General features: G+C 43.2%; 1 protein-coding gene across 3 annotated transcripts in view; it reads right to left on the bottom strand.

The window, feature by feature from the left end:
- The window catches only part of ARID5B (AT-rich interaction domain 5B), a 182,154-nt gene that overhangs the window by 144,024 nt on the left and 20,725 nt on the right, over positions 1-17,405 (bottom strand). The gene's annotated exons all lie outside the window — the stretch shown is intronic.

Raw genomic sequence — 17,405 nt, forward strand, 5'->3', positions numbered from 1 at the left:
TGGAAATACAATGCGTCTCACCACACTGGGGGAAAGTGACCAGGTGACCTGCTCGACAGATGCTCATTCTTGATGGGAAACCTCAAGGCCTCTGGCTCTCCCTTCCTGCAATTATTCTATCTGCAAACCAGACTTGGACCAGATAGCTCTTGGAGCAGAAGATTCCTTCAAACAGAGGGCTGGCCTCCAAGGGTCCTTCTCATGTAGGAAAGTCCTCTGTAAAGTAGGGCACAAGGCCACTCTACCAGAAGTGGCTCGCTGGGTGGGGCGGAGCTGCTATTCTAGTTTCCTGTTAGGGGGGTCCCTGTTGCTCACCAGGATGGAGGGAGCGAAGGAGGTGGTGGGGAGGTTGACATCTGCTTGTGCCCACTATACAACACACAAGCTAAAAGTTGATAAACACCATTTCTGTCTACTCCTTCCACCCAACACCACACAAACTCATCTTTCCCTAGGTGACACTTTTGCTTTAAAGTTTTGAGTGGTTGGAATGCTCATAAACATTCAGTGACATCTTGGCAGCTGAGCCCATGGCTACAAAGGTCTTAATTCAATATATTGAAGCAAGAGCTCTTACAGCCAATTGCTACAGAGATTTTTTCAAAGATTGCAGCATTTTACTTTGGTTATTTCTTCCTTTGCCAAGTCGATTTGATCGGGGAGGGAGTAAATTGGCAAAAGCACTATTCCACAAATCTGTGTGTTTTCTGCTTTAATCTGATCCCGCATTCAAATACGTCTATAGTAAATGCCTTAAAAGATTAAGCTGGCTTTTCATCATCAATAGATATAGCAACATCACATCTGTGGATATTTTCATTTTTAGTGGATCTGTTATTTAAGCCAACTTTTTACATGATAAAAAATATATACTGTACAGTGGTACCTCTAGTTACGAACTTAATTCGTTCTGGAGGTCTATTCTTAACCTGAAACTGTTCTTAACTAGAGGCGTGCTTTCGCTAATGGAGCCTCTTGCTGCCGCTGCACTACCGGCACACAATTTCCATTCTCATCCTGGGGTAAAGTTCTCAGCTCAAGGTAACTCTTCCAGGTTAGCGGAGTTTGTAACCTGAAGCGTTTGAAACCTGAGGTATTTGTAACTTGAGGTAATAATAATAATAAATTTTATTTATATCCCGCCCTCCCCAGCCGAAGCCGGGCTCAGGGCGGCTAACAACAATAAAACAGTACAAAAGTACAGCACAAACAACACTCTAAAATCATTCATTATAAAATTAATTAATTCAAGCCACTGGCAACCATTGGGCCAGAGCTCCGTGAAGATTGCCGAGGGAGGGAGTCAGGCTGTGCCCTTGCCAAAGGCCTGGTGGAACAGCTCTGTCTTGCAGGCCCTGCGGAAAGATGTTAAATCCCGCAGGGCCCTGGTCTCTTGTGACAGAGTGTTCCACCAGATCGGAGCCACGGCCGAAAAAGCCCTGGCTCTAGTTGAGGCCAGCCTAACTTCTCTGTGGCCTGGGACCTTCAAGATGTTTTTATTTGAAGACCATAAATTTCTCTGTGGGGCATACCAGGAGAGGCGGTCCCATAGGTACGAGGGTCCTAAGCCGTATAGGGCTTTAAAGGTTAAAACCAGCACCTTAAACCTGATCCTGTACTCCACCAGGAGCCAGTGCAGCTGGTATAGCACCGGGTGAATGTGATCTCGCAGCGAAGACCCCGTAAGGAGTCTCGCTGCAGCATTCTGCACCTGCTGGAGTTTCTGGGTCAGTCTCAAGGGCAGCCCCACGTAGAGCGAGTTACAATAATCCAGTCTGGAGGTGACCGTCGCGTGGATCACAGTGGCTAGGTCAGGGCGAGAGAGGTAAGGAGCCAACTGCTTAACTTGGCGGAGATGGGAAAATGCCGCCTTTGTTGTAGCTGCAATCTGCGCCTCCATGGAAAGGGAGGTGTCGAAGATTACACCCAAACTCTTAACGGATGGTGCTGGCACTAATTGCACCCCCTCAAGAGATGGGAGTTGCCCCCCCAATCCCATATCGTCCCGTCCCAGCCACAGGACCTCTGTCTTCGAAGGATTTAGCTTCAACCGGCTCCCACGTAACCATCCAGCCACAGCTTCCAAACATCTGGTCAGTGTGTCTGGGGCCGAGTCAGGATGGCCATCCATCAACAGATAGAGTTGGGTGTCATCAGCATACTGATGGCAACCCAGCCCAAAACTCCGGACAAGCTGGGCGAGGGGGCGCATAAAGATGTTGAAAAGCATCGGGGAGAGTATCGCACCCTGAGGTACTCCACACACCAAGGAGTGGGGCGATGACAATTCCTCCCCAAGCGCCACCCTCTGTCCCCGACCAGAGAGAAACGAGCGCAGCCACTGAAGGACTGTGCCCTGGATCCCCACGTCGGCAAGGCGGTGGTCCAGGAGTTCGTGATCGACCATGTCGAAAGCTGCTGACAGATCTAGAAGAATCAGCAGCCCTGACCCACCTCGATCCAGCTGTCTACGAAGATCATCTGTTAGGGCAACCAGAGCCGTCTCAGTCCCATGACCAGCATGGAAGCTGGACTGGAATGGATCCAGAGCCGATGTTTCATCCAGAAACCCACCAAGCTGTTCAGCAACCGCTCTCTCAATCACCTTACCCAGGAACGGAAGATTCGAAACTGGGCGGTAATTGGATAGATCTAAAGGATGTTTTCTTTAAGAGCGGGCGCACCACTGCCTCCTTCAGTTCTCCTGGGAATGTCCCAGTGCCAAGGGACAGATTGATGATATCCCCCAGGAGGGCCTGCACCTCGTCTGGACACGCTCTAATCAGCCAAGACGGGCACGGGTCGAGAGGACAGGTGGTGGGCTTTCCAGCTCGGAGGAGTCTGTCCACATCGGCTGGGGATATCCAGTTGAAGTGGTCCAATACTGGACCCGAGGACAGTCGAGGGGGATATACCACTGTATATCCATGAATATCAGGCAGAGCTGGCCCAACCATGAGGCTGCTTCAGGCACCAGAAGTCCCCCAGACAGCATGCCCATAGGTGCCCCACCAACTCCTTCTTCGCCTCTGCCATTGGTGGAGAAGCATCACCATCATCGGTGCCAATTTTCGGAAGGATGGTGAGATCTTGCAGAGCACTCAAGATCTCACATGGTTTGTGGTGAAATCTCACCCCAAATCAGTGTGCCCTTGCTCAAATTTGGCACCGGTGGTGCAGCTGCTTCTCTGTCAGCAGCAGATGGGGCAGGGCATGGGGCAGTGACTAAAGCGGGTATATGGTGGCAGGAGCAGCAGGGCAAAACAGCACTTCCTGATTCACCTCAAGCGGCAAAATGGGACATGCCTCCCCTGATATCTAGAAAGAAATTTGAAATCAGGAGATATATACATATATTCTGGGCACTGCCTTAAGCGCACTTTTTGAAAATGCAATTAACCTGCAAAGGTTAAAAAAAAAAAATCATAGCCAGATGACTAATGGTTCTAGCTAGTCCTCACATAAATGATCTTAAGTAAATATGGGATTCCTGGAACTCTGACTCACTAGAAAATTCCTCTGTTTATGGTACAGTTTCCCTGGCTTATATACAAATATTGAATTTAAGTCTTATCCTAAAAATTAAATGAAACTGTGATGTAATCCCAAAAGAAATACTACAGAAATTCTACAAGTTTCCTACCAAAAGAAACTGGCACATTCTCAGGTTTCCTGCACATGTTTTCAAGATCAGAAACTAACAATACTCCCCCTGCCAGCATCCCCCCTGCCTTTAAACCTATATTTTATAGAAAAGCTGCTTAAATTTAGTTGAGCCTGCAGAGAATACACATGAAATAAGTACCTCTCTCTCTTTTAAAAATTATCATAACAGATCGTGTTACAACATAGAAAACATGAAATAAGCACTTGGAGCTGTAACCTTCCAGGAAAAATACCAGCTCATTTCACCCATGATGAATAAGCAAAACTGTGTTTTACAGAACTCACAAAGGTAGTAAAGGAGCAAAATGCAAAATGCTATAGTAGCAAAACCAACATTCCATGATTTAAGTCGGACACTTGAAACAATCAGGATGCAGCAACTCAGGGAGTGCTGAGGAGTCAGTGATTTTAATAGAGTAACTCTAGAATAAATTAACTGGGGATTTGTAGCTTCAAATCTACCTGCCTTGCATTCATTATTGAACTAATGCACATGAAGTGCTTTGAACTCCCAAACAGGCGGAATAATACAAAGTATTATTGTTATTATTATTATTATGTTTAGGGAAGCTTTTAATGTTTGATGTATTATAGTATTTTAATATTTTTTTGGAAGCTGCCCAGAGTGGCTGGGGAAGCCCAGCCAGATGGGCAGGGTATAAATAATAAATTATTATTATTATTATTATTATTATTATTATTACATCATATGTGTTTTCTTGCAACTTCGAAATTCCACCTCATATTTTTATCTTGCCCTTTCCCCCAGGAACTCTTCTGGTAGCAGCCATGGGGTTTATCCCCATATTATCCTCACTACAGACTTGTAAAGTAGGTTCATGATCATTACAGTCCATTCCATTTAGGGCAAATGGGGCATTGCCCCACCACCATCTGTCTGCCTTCTTACTTACAACCAGTCAGGGAGTGGCTGTCATAGCTCCTGGCCTTACCTGCTGCTTGGACTCTCTGTCTACTCCCTACCAGTTGCAAAGGGGACCAGTCAACACTATTCACAGCTAAAATATGGGACTGGCCCAATGATAAACAATATGGGTCATCACTGAATGGGGATTTGACTCTGGGCCTCTGCGGCCCAACTCAAAAACGTTCTGTCCACCACCCCTGGGATGGACTACATGGGGAACTCCAGATATGGCTTGATTCCACTCCCATCAGCCCCAGCCAGCATGGCCAATGGTCAGGGATGATACAAGCTGTAGTTCAGTAATATCTGGAGGGTACCATGTTAAGCACCCTGCCTCGCATCATACCCTCCAACGTCCTATTCCATCTGACTGGGTTGTCACTCTGAACGCCACACTGGGGCAGCTTCCAACATATATAAAAACCATAACATTGAACATTTAAAACTTCCCTATACAGGGCTGCCTTCAGATGTCTTCTAAAGCTTGTACAGTTACTTATCTCCTTGGGTCGGGGGCTGCATACCTCCAACATTTCTCCGATGAAAATAGGGACATCCCAAGGAAAAGCGGGACATTCCAGGATCAAATCAGAAACCAGGACAGCTTTTGTAAATCTGGGACTGTTCTTGGGAAGTAGGGACACTTGGAGGGTCTGTTACACTATACTGTATAATGCTTTGTATACAGCAGATAATAATAATAATTTATTATTTATACCCCGCCCATCTGGCTGGGTTTCCCCAGCCACTCTGCATGGCTTCCAACAGAACACTAAAATACAATAACCTATTCAACATTAAAAGCTTCCCTAAACAGCAGCAGCCGACAGTGGGGTAGGGTTGAAGCACTCAGGTGACCTTCCAGCAGGTGAGTCACCACTACCAACCACGAGGGGAAGGATGGTGGTGAGATCGGCACGGTGCAAAGGTAACGGCCAATCCAGTCCAGCGCTCCTGCCAATGCGTTTGCGCCATGCCACCCTCCCCAGCACCTTGCCTCTCCCCCGCCAGGTAAGCCCCTCTGCCCCACCATACCATCTGCCACATGCAAGGCTCACTCATGCATGTGCAAACCCTTGGTTCCTCCCTGAGTCAGCCCCATTGGAAAACAATGCTTTTGATGCTACAAATGTTCTACCTCCAGTGTCCTATCTCTGGTGGCCCATCCAGCCATGCAAATCATCACCTGATGTTACATCAGCAAGTGAGGAAGATACATGACTGTGAATCAGCCCTCAGACAAGGCAAAAAGGAGACACAGTTGTTATTACAAAAGGATAAAGGCATGAACTGGCTCCCATCTGTTTTAACACATGCATTCCTCTGGTAATAAGATATTGCTTAACAGCCAACCAAATGAAGAAAACATGGGGGAGGGCTATTATGAGAGGTTACCCCCAGTACTTTTTCTTTTGGGGAGGAAAAGCGGATTAAAACACACACACACAAAAAAACCCTTCCCCCATTTTGTGACTAATAATGTTTGAACAAGGAGTCATCTCCTGCTAGATATCGATCAAATATTTGGTCAAAAATAAAAGGCAAGATTGTGGGCTTAGGATGCAGTAGAAGTACATTTTCTATGATCTTCAACTAAACCGTGGAAACAGTGCCTTAACTTCCTGCCTGTCGGTAATCTTGTCAACACTGCAAAGTATGTTGCAGTGGGTACCTAGAGAGTTGGCAGAGCATAGTATCTAAAAGCACAATGTGTGAGCTGGCATGTCCATTCCTTGATAATATCTCACCTCAGCCACTGACTTGCTAAGCAGCCTCAGTCCAGCCACTATGATCTCAGACTCAGCCCCCTTCTGTCTAACATTATGGGGATAACAATACTGGCCCTACTTCAAATGGGTGTTGTAAGAATTGTACAAGATCAGGTTGGGGAGCCTGTGACCCCCACACCTCAGATGTTTGCTGGATTACAGTTCCCATCATCTCTGACCTGTGGTCACCCTGGATGGGGCTGGTGGTGAGAGCTTAAGTCCAACAACGTCATTATTATTAGTATTGTTGTTATTTATATACCGCCATTCATCCGAAGATCTCAGGGCAGTTCAAAATATAGGTTCCCCGACTTCCGGGTTGGCGCCTCTGGCAATGGCGGATTTCCTGCGATCGGGAGGAATCCGCTCCGTGGAAAACAGGGTCTGAACCGCCACAGCGAGGCGGAGACCCATCAAAAACCACAGGCGGGAGAAGCCTGTGGACGTGGGATTCGGCTGGCACCTTTGCGCCTCCCCTACTCTCAGGGAAACCCTGTTTTGGGGATCCGGAGCGACGTGGGGTGAGTGGCGCGGTGCTTTGAATCGACTGCTTCTTTCACGGAGTGAAGCCGCATTGCTGTTGCCGGAGAGCACTGACTTTTTCCTGTGGACAATTGGATTTTAAACAACTGCCCGTGAGTAGAACGGAAAATTGGATTAAGAAACTTTATAATTTGGCACTGAAGCGGGAAGGTCTAAACAGGAAGTCCGCCTTCCGCTTTTGTAGATAGATTGAAGCAAAGACACGGCAAGCTAGAGTTTAGAAAGTCGTCTGTAAAGGATCAAATTTTCATCATTTAAAATTATTGAACCCCCCTTGGAAGCAGGAGAAGGGGGGGAACCTTTTTTAGACTGTTTAAACCTGCAGAAGAGAGAGTAAAGAAAGGCAATTTTCCACCGTCTTGAACCTGGGAGCGGGGTGTCAGGACAGACGTTCTGGGGAAGTCCATTGACTATGGACAAACGTTTTTGACAGATAGTTAAAAGAAGAGAAACATACTGATTCCATTGTTCCCCTTCGCATTTAAAAGGAACAAAATATTGACAAAATATCTGAAAAGGGGAAACTTTGTTGCTAGATCTGCTTTTAAAAAAAAAATGGATACAAATAGAAATTGTTTCCCCTAGAGGGAGCTTGTGAAACTGTTATTAAAGCCGAACTGGGGAGCTTTGCAGCTGTAATAGATTAAGATTGTGGGACCAGACTTTGACCTTGAACAAGAATGTGCTCGGAGGCTCTGGTGCTTGCCTTTTGCAAGACAAGTGCTTTATTGGAACAGTTACATGAGAAGATGGATTTGATGACTCTTGCAATCGGAATTTTTGGACAGGCAGTGGGTACCTATATAGAACCCACTCAGGAATTAATCCAGGAATGTGCTTTGACAGATCAGATGAGGGAGGAGGTTATTGCTGGACCTCGGGTGGCAGAGATGGAGGGAGCTGTGGCCCAGCAGGAACATGCGTTGTTGGATTTGACGAACGAACCAGGAAAAAGTCAGATTTGGAGAGATGGAGTCCAGTTTGGCTTGGAGATGGGGGGCTGGATAGACCCCCCTATGCAGGGATGTTTTGACCTTTCAAGTCTGGCTTTGAGCCGGGGGGAGCTCGGAGTTGTGGGGGCCTTTAACTTTGGAGGGACCTTGAAACATGCCTTTAAATATCACATGGATTTCAGTGTTGACTATGGAAAAGGGGCTGACTTGTCGAGAAGGGACAAAAATATTGTCAAGCTGGAGTCTCCCTGAGTGAAAGGAGAAGACAAAGTAAAGTACAGGTATAAACATGAAGAAGACCTGTGGAAGGGACATGGAAAAGATTTAAGAGCCTCAGATATAAGGTCACCAGGTTGATGGACTAGATGGATGGGATAGAAAGAACTGACAAAACCCGAGACCAGGAAGAAGAGACGATGGATGAAGATTGGAAGAAAGTTTTAAAAATTTATTTAGAAAAGTATCGTAAAATTAATGAGTATTAGAAAAATGTTGGAATGAAATTATTTGGCTTTAGCAGAAATGTTAAAAAGAATTATGTAAGAATATGTTATGGTTAAGAGAATTTGGTATAAATAAGATTTAAGTTTTAAGTTTTAGGGTTTTTTATGGTAAGATAAGGTTAAAATAGATTAAGGTAATTTAATGACAGAATATTGTGAAAGATGGAAAGGATTTGCTGAGATAATTAACAACTAGAATACAAAAAAGGGAGGTGTGAGGAGGTCGATGAAATAAGTTAATGACAGTTAAGGATCTGGGAATATTGGATTTGTTTTTAAATTTTTTGTTTATTTTTGCTTTTTGATTTTGATGTATTGTGTGTTTTGTTTTTTCTTTTTGACTTTGGTTTTTACTGATTTGTATTGTTTAATTGTTACTTTTATCTACTTTTTTCTTTCTTTTTCTCTTTCTCTTGTTTTTTCCTTCTTTTTTCTTTGTAACCTTAAAATTCTCAATAAATATCATTTTTTTAAAAAAAATAGGTTCCCCGCTCTTGCTTTAGATAGTGTGTGTAAAGGGCTTTTACCACTTTTTTTAAAAAGCACTAAAAATGCTAATTATTAACTAACTTGTTTGTGGTAATTAGAATCAACATCTTGTTCTCTCTTCTTTGTCACAGTTCTCATAAATTACTGCTATAAATTACCATTATTTGATCAATATTTAACCAAGTCAATTGATCAAACATTGTCTGAAAAGATAGCCAGTGCTACCTACAGTCCCTGCCCACCCCCAAAAGAACCATCATCTGTTGCATACATTAATGTCTTATATATGCTCATTCTATAATGTATGAAGCAAGCTTAATGGGCCAAGGTGCCGCAAACACACACACACACACACACACACACACATATATCCACACACAGCATTTTAAGGACCCTCTGCATAAGATCGTCTGTCTGTGCACAATTAAGCCTTAAGCATCAGCTTTTTGAAAATGCTCAGCAATGCAAAGGTTATGATAAGCAGCTATTTTTCATAAAACCCAGAGATCCAGATCAAATGTGGACTTGGTTAAAGTGCTCTTTTCCAAAGTAGCTGTTATGACCAAATTATTATTGCTTCCATTACCAGTTTGTTCACATCCTTTCCAAGAATTGCTATGACTAACTTTTGGTTGGCATTCAAAGCAAGCAAAGCAAACAATTTAATAACCAAAAGACAAGTACAATCATTACTACATCATCAATGAATAATCCTGTTATTGAGAATACAACCTTTATACTCATAGACTCTGAGACATGCAAAGTACACACAGAGACTATAAACTCTGTACTGCCGTGAAAATAACTATTTCCCTTCTCCTACCAGCTCAACACACACTCCCTGCCAATTTTATTTCGTAATACATTCATGGTTTAGTTGAGAAATCTAATAAAAAGTGGAACCTTGAAATATCAGAAGCTACATAAAAGTACAGAGCCATTCGCACCACACATTTAAAGCAATACTAGTACCTCACTTCAACAGGCACTGCTTCCCCCAAAGAATCCTGGGAACTGTAGTTTGTCATGGATGCTGGGAGTTGCTAAAGGGTAAAGGAAAAGGACCCCTGACAGTTAAGTGCAGTCGCAGACAACTCTGGGGTTGCGGCGCTCATCTCACTTTACAGGCTGAGGGAGCTGGCGTTTTGTCCGCAGACAGTTTTTCCAGGTCATGTGGCCAGAATGGCTAAGCAACTTCTGGGGAAACCAGAGCAGCGCATGGAAACACCATTTACCTTCCCACCGGAGCAGTACTTATTTATCTACTTGCACTTTTGGTGTGCTTTCAAACTGCTAGGTTGGCAGGAGCTGGGACCGAGCAATGGGAGCTCACCCTGTCGCAGGGATTCGAACCGCCAACCTTCTGATCGGCAAGCCCAAGAGGCTCAGTGGTTTAGACCACAGTGCCATCCGCATATCCCAAGTTACTAGGGAGTTGTTAGGAGACCCCTATTTGCCTCACAGAGCTACATTTCCAGAATTACTGGAAAGGCTAGAAACCTGCCATTAAAAAAAGATGCAATTATGACGATTTTATAAAATGAAAGCCAGAGTCCTCAATTAACCCAATTTGTTTGGAGGACAGGTGATGTTGCTCAGGGAGAACTGTGGAATATGGAGTCCTGTGCACAGCTTTCAAATATCATGCTGTTTGTTTAATTTTTTCGACCCTCCATCCTGTATCTGAAGGCTGAAGGTGTGTCACAACTTTTTTTAAACAACAACAACAACAGCAGCAGCATAAATTAATATGTCAAAATGTGCAACCCATCTTCTGAATTAAAATATAGATAGATTTGCCATTCTCAACCTCATTTTATGATAAATCATTTTATATAAATCTTTGGGAGGCTTTGCCCAAGTGAAAAAAAAGATTGCAACATTTGTCTCTGTGTGCTAATCTATCTGAATCTAGAAGTCCCTGTTGCAACACAGTGCAACAATGAGGTCTGCTGAAATGTGACTTGTCAAATGGGCTCATCAATCAATAAGTGAAGGTTGACTTTGTTAGAAGTATGGTAGTGCATTTTTATTTGCCAGGAAGTTAATTTTAGAATCCCCATCATTTTTATTTATTTTTTAAGCATGATCTACACACTAGGAGTCATGCGACCAGTGTGTGCGTGTGTTTAGCTTTTTAGAAAGCTGTAGTTTTAAGCACAGTGGTAACAAAATCTGGGATTTTCAAATTCACCTTCAAATTAATCCTTCTGGAATTTCACATTTCACATTTCTTTTAATTATTAATCCAAAATCAAGGCCTACACCTCAGAATATGGCAAAGCAAACACTATGAGTGTGGAATGTGTACGATTTGTGGTCAGCCACACTGCATCAGCATTCTGGTGTGATTTGTGCACATCCCCAGGGATTATACAGTGGGCTAGATCCAGCGCAGCCCTTCCACAAATACGCCTTTCCATTCACGGAAGAGCCCTTCCTGTCCACAGAGGGGGCTTTGATCGAATGGAAGTTCACACTCACAGAAGGACTGGGAGGCAATGCCTGCCTATTTCCTCTTTCCCCACAACTTCCTGTGCCACCTCCCTCAGCATTCCAGAAGCAGACCCTCAAAGTGCCCCTGTTTTCCAGGGCCAGTTCCAGATTTACAGAAGCCGTCCCAGTTTCTGATTTGATCCTCGAATGTCCTTAGGACATCCCTATTTTCATCGGAGAAATGTTGGAGAGTATGGAGTTATGCGATCCCTGAGCCAAGAAGTAACTATACAACCTTTAGAAGACACCTGAAGACAGCCCTCTATAGGGAAGGTTTTTTTTATTAAAAAAAAAGTTTAATGTTTTATTATGTTTTTATATATGCTGGAAGCCATCCAGAGTGGCTGGGGCAACCCAGACAGATGGGTAGGGTATAAATAACAAAACAAGAAACAGCAGCTATTAATTATTTTTATTTTTATTTAATAGGATGTTCCTACTTTCATTGGAGCAATGTTGGAGGGTATGCAAAAAGTCACCCATGCTCTAAATCCCAATTAGGGATCCGGGGACCCTTGAGGGTTCATGGAATGCACCCAGGGGGTCCGCAGCCTCATCCCTTGCCTCCCCCCCAACTATTTTTTTTGTCATTTTTGCATAGTAATATCACAAATTTTATGGTCTTTTTTTTAGTATACCTAAAATCTTTTGCTTATTGGGGCTACCCCACATTTTGTTCAAAAAATTGCTGAGGTAACTACCTTAGAGTTATCAACATTTTCAAAAGTAGGGGGTCCTTGGCTTAGCTTTTGAAAAATAGGGGGTCCTCAGTAATTAGCTAATTGGGAACCACTGCTCTAAAGTAAGGGGGGGGGGAGATGAGCTTCCGTAAGGGAAACCTGATGAAAATCGCCAAGAGCAGGAACTTCTGTATAGAGTTCCACTCGTGAACCTCATGTTCCAACCCATTATGTATGATTACTAGGTTTGCTCAGCCATGATGAGCCCTCACGGGAATGTTGCGGGTAAACGGTGCATTCTCGACCTCACCTACAAAACATGGGAAGAGAGATGAGGACCAGGCCTTTCGAAGGCTTTGTAAGCATAAATCAAATCCTTTGGAGTGTGGGAATTAATTAAAATCCTTAAAATTAGCCATCTTGCTAGGATACAAAACCAGAAACATTTAGGATTGGCAGCAGCTAAAGCATTTCAGGTACTATAGTTATTACAAGCATCTTGTAGGCAAATAATTATTTTGTCTAATTGCCTATTTAGACTGAAGATTATGCTGCTAAAAAATTGCTAATTATCTTCAGGTATGAGAAATACAGCATCCCTCTGGTACCATAATGTTCCAAGTTTTCTTCTTGTTCTAAATATGCTGTGAAAAGGCGAAACTACAATCAGGGCTGTAGGTATTCTCAGGGATTGTGAGATGTTTTGGTTCAGTCTCTAGTTATTTAAATGCCATTTAACATGCTGAGAATCTCAAGGTTCCTTCAGATGTCCTGTTTATTGAGCATTCATGCTGATCCGCTTGCACAGAGCTTATTCAGGAGTTAGACTGCATCTGGTCTTTACTGACTATTTGTTTTGATTTGTTTGTGGGTCTGTTATGACAGTGAGCATTTGTCCTGCATGCATCCTGATTAGCTTGTGGGGTGTTTATACGTCTTCCTGTTGGGCATTTGCTCACCCCACACTTTTCAATGCATTTCTCCATCACTTTCCAAACTGCAAAAAGACTGGTTCTTTTTTAAAATATAGAATTTGTTGTGCCAAAGTGACACAGCCCTGTAATCTATTAAACCTGAACCTAAAGTTCCAGTATGTGCTCAAATCCATCCCACAAATAGTGATAGTCTGGATATACTTTCAGCTTCTGTTCTGCCCCCTCCCCTCCCCATTTCTTTGGCAAAGCAATTCTCTATCCCTCGTGACCCCAGGGGAAAGTGTGTGTGTGTGTGTGTGTGTGTAATCCATATCTATATGCCTATGAAGAATGATGTTCTCTGGGTGGATTACAAAAAACTTAAACAACAAAATAAAATAATCATTAAAGAAGAATAAATGCAGTTTACAAATTCCAGTTACTGTCTGTAAAAGTAGTCACCCATGACCATTGCACATATCTCCTCCCACATTTCACACCTAATACCTTTGGCACTAAATGACAAGCAGATGCTATGGATTCCATGCCACTGAATAAAAATATATGATCTAGCAACTTGCCAAAAGCTCCATCTGCACTATCCATTTAAAGCAGTATCATATCTAAACAGTCAAGGCTCCCTCCCACAATGAATCCTGGGAACTGTAGTTTGTTAAGAGTGCTGAGTGTTGTTAAAAGCCTTCTATTCCTCTTGCCTGACTTGTCAAAGGGGAGATTGTGGATGGGTGAGTGAGGGAACTGGCCAGGAACCCAGGCAGATGATAAAGAGACCTCCAGTTCTGGGGCAGGATTGTCCAAGTCCAATGGTCCCTCGGGGTTATTGGAGCAGCCCCTCCATGTGTCCCTATTTTCCAGTCCCGGATTTACAAAAGCCGTCCTGGCTTCTGATTTGATCGCGGAATGTCCCACTTTTTATTAGGGTGTCCTAAATATTGGAGGGTATGGAATAGGATGTCCCTATTTTTGTCAGAGAAATGTTGGAGGGTATGTTGGAGCCATGTGGAGATCTGCTGGAGGGTCCTGCTCACCTTGCTCCTCATCAGAGAAGACCTCAGGTTTGAGATCTGGGCAGGGCTGCACCCTGACCGAGAATCTGAGCTTTTGGAGATCAATATTTTTAAAAAATGAGTATTCCACTGCTGCTGCAATTACCAACAGCAACACAGCACAAATGAGACCACTGTGCAGTTTCAGGGAGTTTTGTTTAGAGTCTTGCAACCATACAGACCAACAAGAAGGCCCCATCAGAGGCACGAACTTCCCACTTTTAACTTAATGGGGTGTTAACTTCAAAGCCTGTGTGTGACCATTTCAATGTCAGGCAATTAAGACTCCCTAAAATACAAACACTCAGCTTGAGTCATTAAAGGAAACATAAAGAGGCAGCTAAGCCCAATTTATTTTCGACTCCAATGGGTCCACACGGAGGTGAAAAAGCCTTGAATATAACAAACAAAAAAGCGAGGGGGGGGGGGACACCCAACAACCCTCAAACAAAAATTGCTAAAGAAAGTGTACATATTTACTCACTGAACAGCTACTAATCTTCCCATTTGAAGTTAAAGGACTTTTCACTCTATCACGAGCAAAATACAAATGACAGATCACTTGCATTCGCTTTAATGCACAAGACAAAACATGCCGCAGATATAAGAGTGGCCTCTTATTGTGGATTATTTGACAAGATAGGCATTAAGCTGGCTATCAACATTGTACTCGCATTGCATAATCACTTAAAGGCCGCAAGGAAGTACAAATCAACCCTTTTGCAGAACTTCACCTTAAACACCAACCATGTAATTTTGGGCATGACGCCTCTTGACGTAGAATTATTTTTTTCCTTAACTCCGCTCACCTTGGGCTTGGCTTCAAAGCCTATGGAAATAAATGGAAAACATCCCCATACATTTCAATCACCCCTGTTTTCCTGGGGAGAGTCCCAGTTCCTCACTTCCTTATATTCATTCCTTGAATATCACTGTCCCAGTTTTGCCTTTCGGGGAGATTTTGAGAGTGGTTTTAAGAGCATTTTGTCAATGTATTGGGACAAGACATATGCCATCTTAGCAGGTTTCAACATGCTGTCCCTGGGTCTTTCAAAGTGAAACTATTCAATGCACAAAAAGGGGGAGACTTTGGTAACAGGGCTCCCTGGGAGAAGACAAATTTTGGTGCCCCCCCCCCCCTTGAATATATCTTATTTTCACAATAATTCCTTTTGGTGCAGTTGCTTTTTATGGATCTTCTCAGTAGGTACCCATACAAATATAGGTATCATTAACATTATCATTATTTTTGCACTCCCTCAACTTGGTGCCCTGTAGGGGGGAACCGCCCACACTGCCCTAAATCTGCTGCTGGCACACAACATGTAATGCACATGTGTGAATATATACAGGACAATTATATCTTTCCAGTAAATCCTGAAGACAAACAATCCTCTTTGCTTTAAATTCATGGGACTAGACCCAACTTGGAGCTAAGCTGATTCTTTGTAACTTGTCTGCCACTGTTTCAGATAAAACACACATGTAAACATGCCTACCCAGATAGCAATACAGAATATTCCTGGAGCACTAATCCTTAGCGAGACAACTGCAGAGCTACAACCACACTAGAGAGTCATCATCTATGAAAACCTTGCAAGGTATGCATTCATGAAGTCTGCAAACTTTAAATATGATGCTGACTGCCCTGACCTAAATGCGTGAGTTCATAGACAACCAAGGGTAAAGACACACAGACATTAGCTACAGCATTTTGGAAGTCATTTTTGACTCCCTTCCTGCATTATCTTCCACATGACTGGAAACATATTGAGGGGGGGAGCACAGCCGTGCCCACTGACCCTCTTTTTCATCCCACCCCCCACTGTTCATGCAGGGAATGGGACACAACTTTGAGCTTGAGGGGAAAGGCTCTCTCCCAGTTGCCAATGGGAGTTTTCATCCCAAGGCTCATAGGGACCACTTATGGAGTTCTGTCTTTAACTGGTTCCAGTTTAAGAGTAAATGCTGATCTGGGGTGCCTATTGGGCAGGGAAGGACAGAACAGTCATCCCCTTTTATTTTAGACCACATGTGATCACCTTTCTCTCTATTATGGGGTAACACCAACAAATGCTATTAAAATATTCTGGTTCTTTTGCAATTTAATCTTGATTATATCATGTACCAGGCTTTGAAAGTTGCTTTTCATTTATTTCACCCCCTTCCTTCCCATCAACCCTAAAAAGGAATCCCTTTTGCTTCTGTCTAAGCAGTCTTAAATTTGCACTTGCAGAGGTTTTTAATTCACTTATGACTTGATAGGGAGAAACACCCAATATGAGGAAAGGCAAGCATTTTGTTTCAAATATGTGTTGTAAAGGTAGACAGTTCTCATTAAGGGCTAGGAACCCTTTTTTACTCATCATGTCAACTCCTTGCCTACAGGAGTGACTCAGGTCTCTGTTGGTTAATTAATGGTTTTACATTCCAGCACAAAATGATCCCAGATGGAAAGCTTTGATTAGAATGCACAGAAATATTTATTCTGGTCAGATACATTTCATAAGAACTAGTTTGACTACTGTAGTATCACCAGCGTGGTTTCAGTGAGATTAATAGCCATATATAATGCTAAAAGGCATACTGAATTCTGTAGTGTGCATCCGGGTTGCCTCACAAAACTTTCTGTTCCCTGTACATGTGAGCAGTTGTCAAATCAGAATCCAAGCGTATGTTTACATGCAGAAACGCAGGAGATTATACACAGAGATCAACAGCAGCTCCCACTGAACTCCCAGTGGGCTGTGTTCACACAGTACATTAAAGCATTGTTAATGCTGTAACTATGGTTTGCTTCAAACAGGCAGAATGCTGGTGCACACTGCTCAAAGGTCCCCCACTTGCCTCCTGGCTATACCATATGGGAAGCCACAAGCCTTGACTTGTCATCTTATCCCAACCTGGGCTCATGGTTTGTTTGGGGCAAACAAATTCCAAGCCTAGGTTCCGACAGACACACCAAGACTTGTGATTTGTTTCTCCCAGCATCCTGCAGCCAGGAGCCATAGAGGAGTCAAGTGATGACTGTAGGCAATCCTGCGAAGAAGTCTGAAACAACAGGAGTGTGAACTATCCACAACCATCCTAGAAATTACGGTTGTGCAAGGATTCAAAATTAAAATTAAGGCCTAAGTCTGATTTATTAAGGCCAGAATCTTGACCCCATTTACTTCAACAGAGCTGAGTCAACATGGTTAGGATTGCATGGTAAGACACACAATTGCTATTAATGGATCTCTTTTGCTACCTGTTTAAAATATAGCTTTAAGGCCGCTCCCAAATAGGCAAAGAACCAAATAGACAAGACATTTTAAAAGGTTGATTTTTTTTTTTTTAAATTGTACCTTCCAAACAGTGGTACTAAATGTCAATGATACTAAAACTGTGGCCTATG

The sequence above is a fragment of the Podarcis pityusensis genome (genome assembly GCF_964106645.2).
Source record: "Podarcis pityusensis genome assembly, chromosome: 5".
NCBI classification, from domain to species: Eukaryota; Metazoa; Chordata; class Lepidosauria; order Squamata; family Lacertidae; genus Podarcis; species Podarcis pityusensis.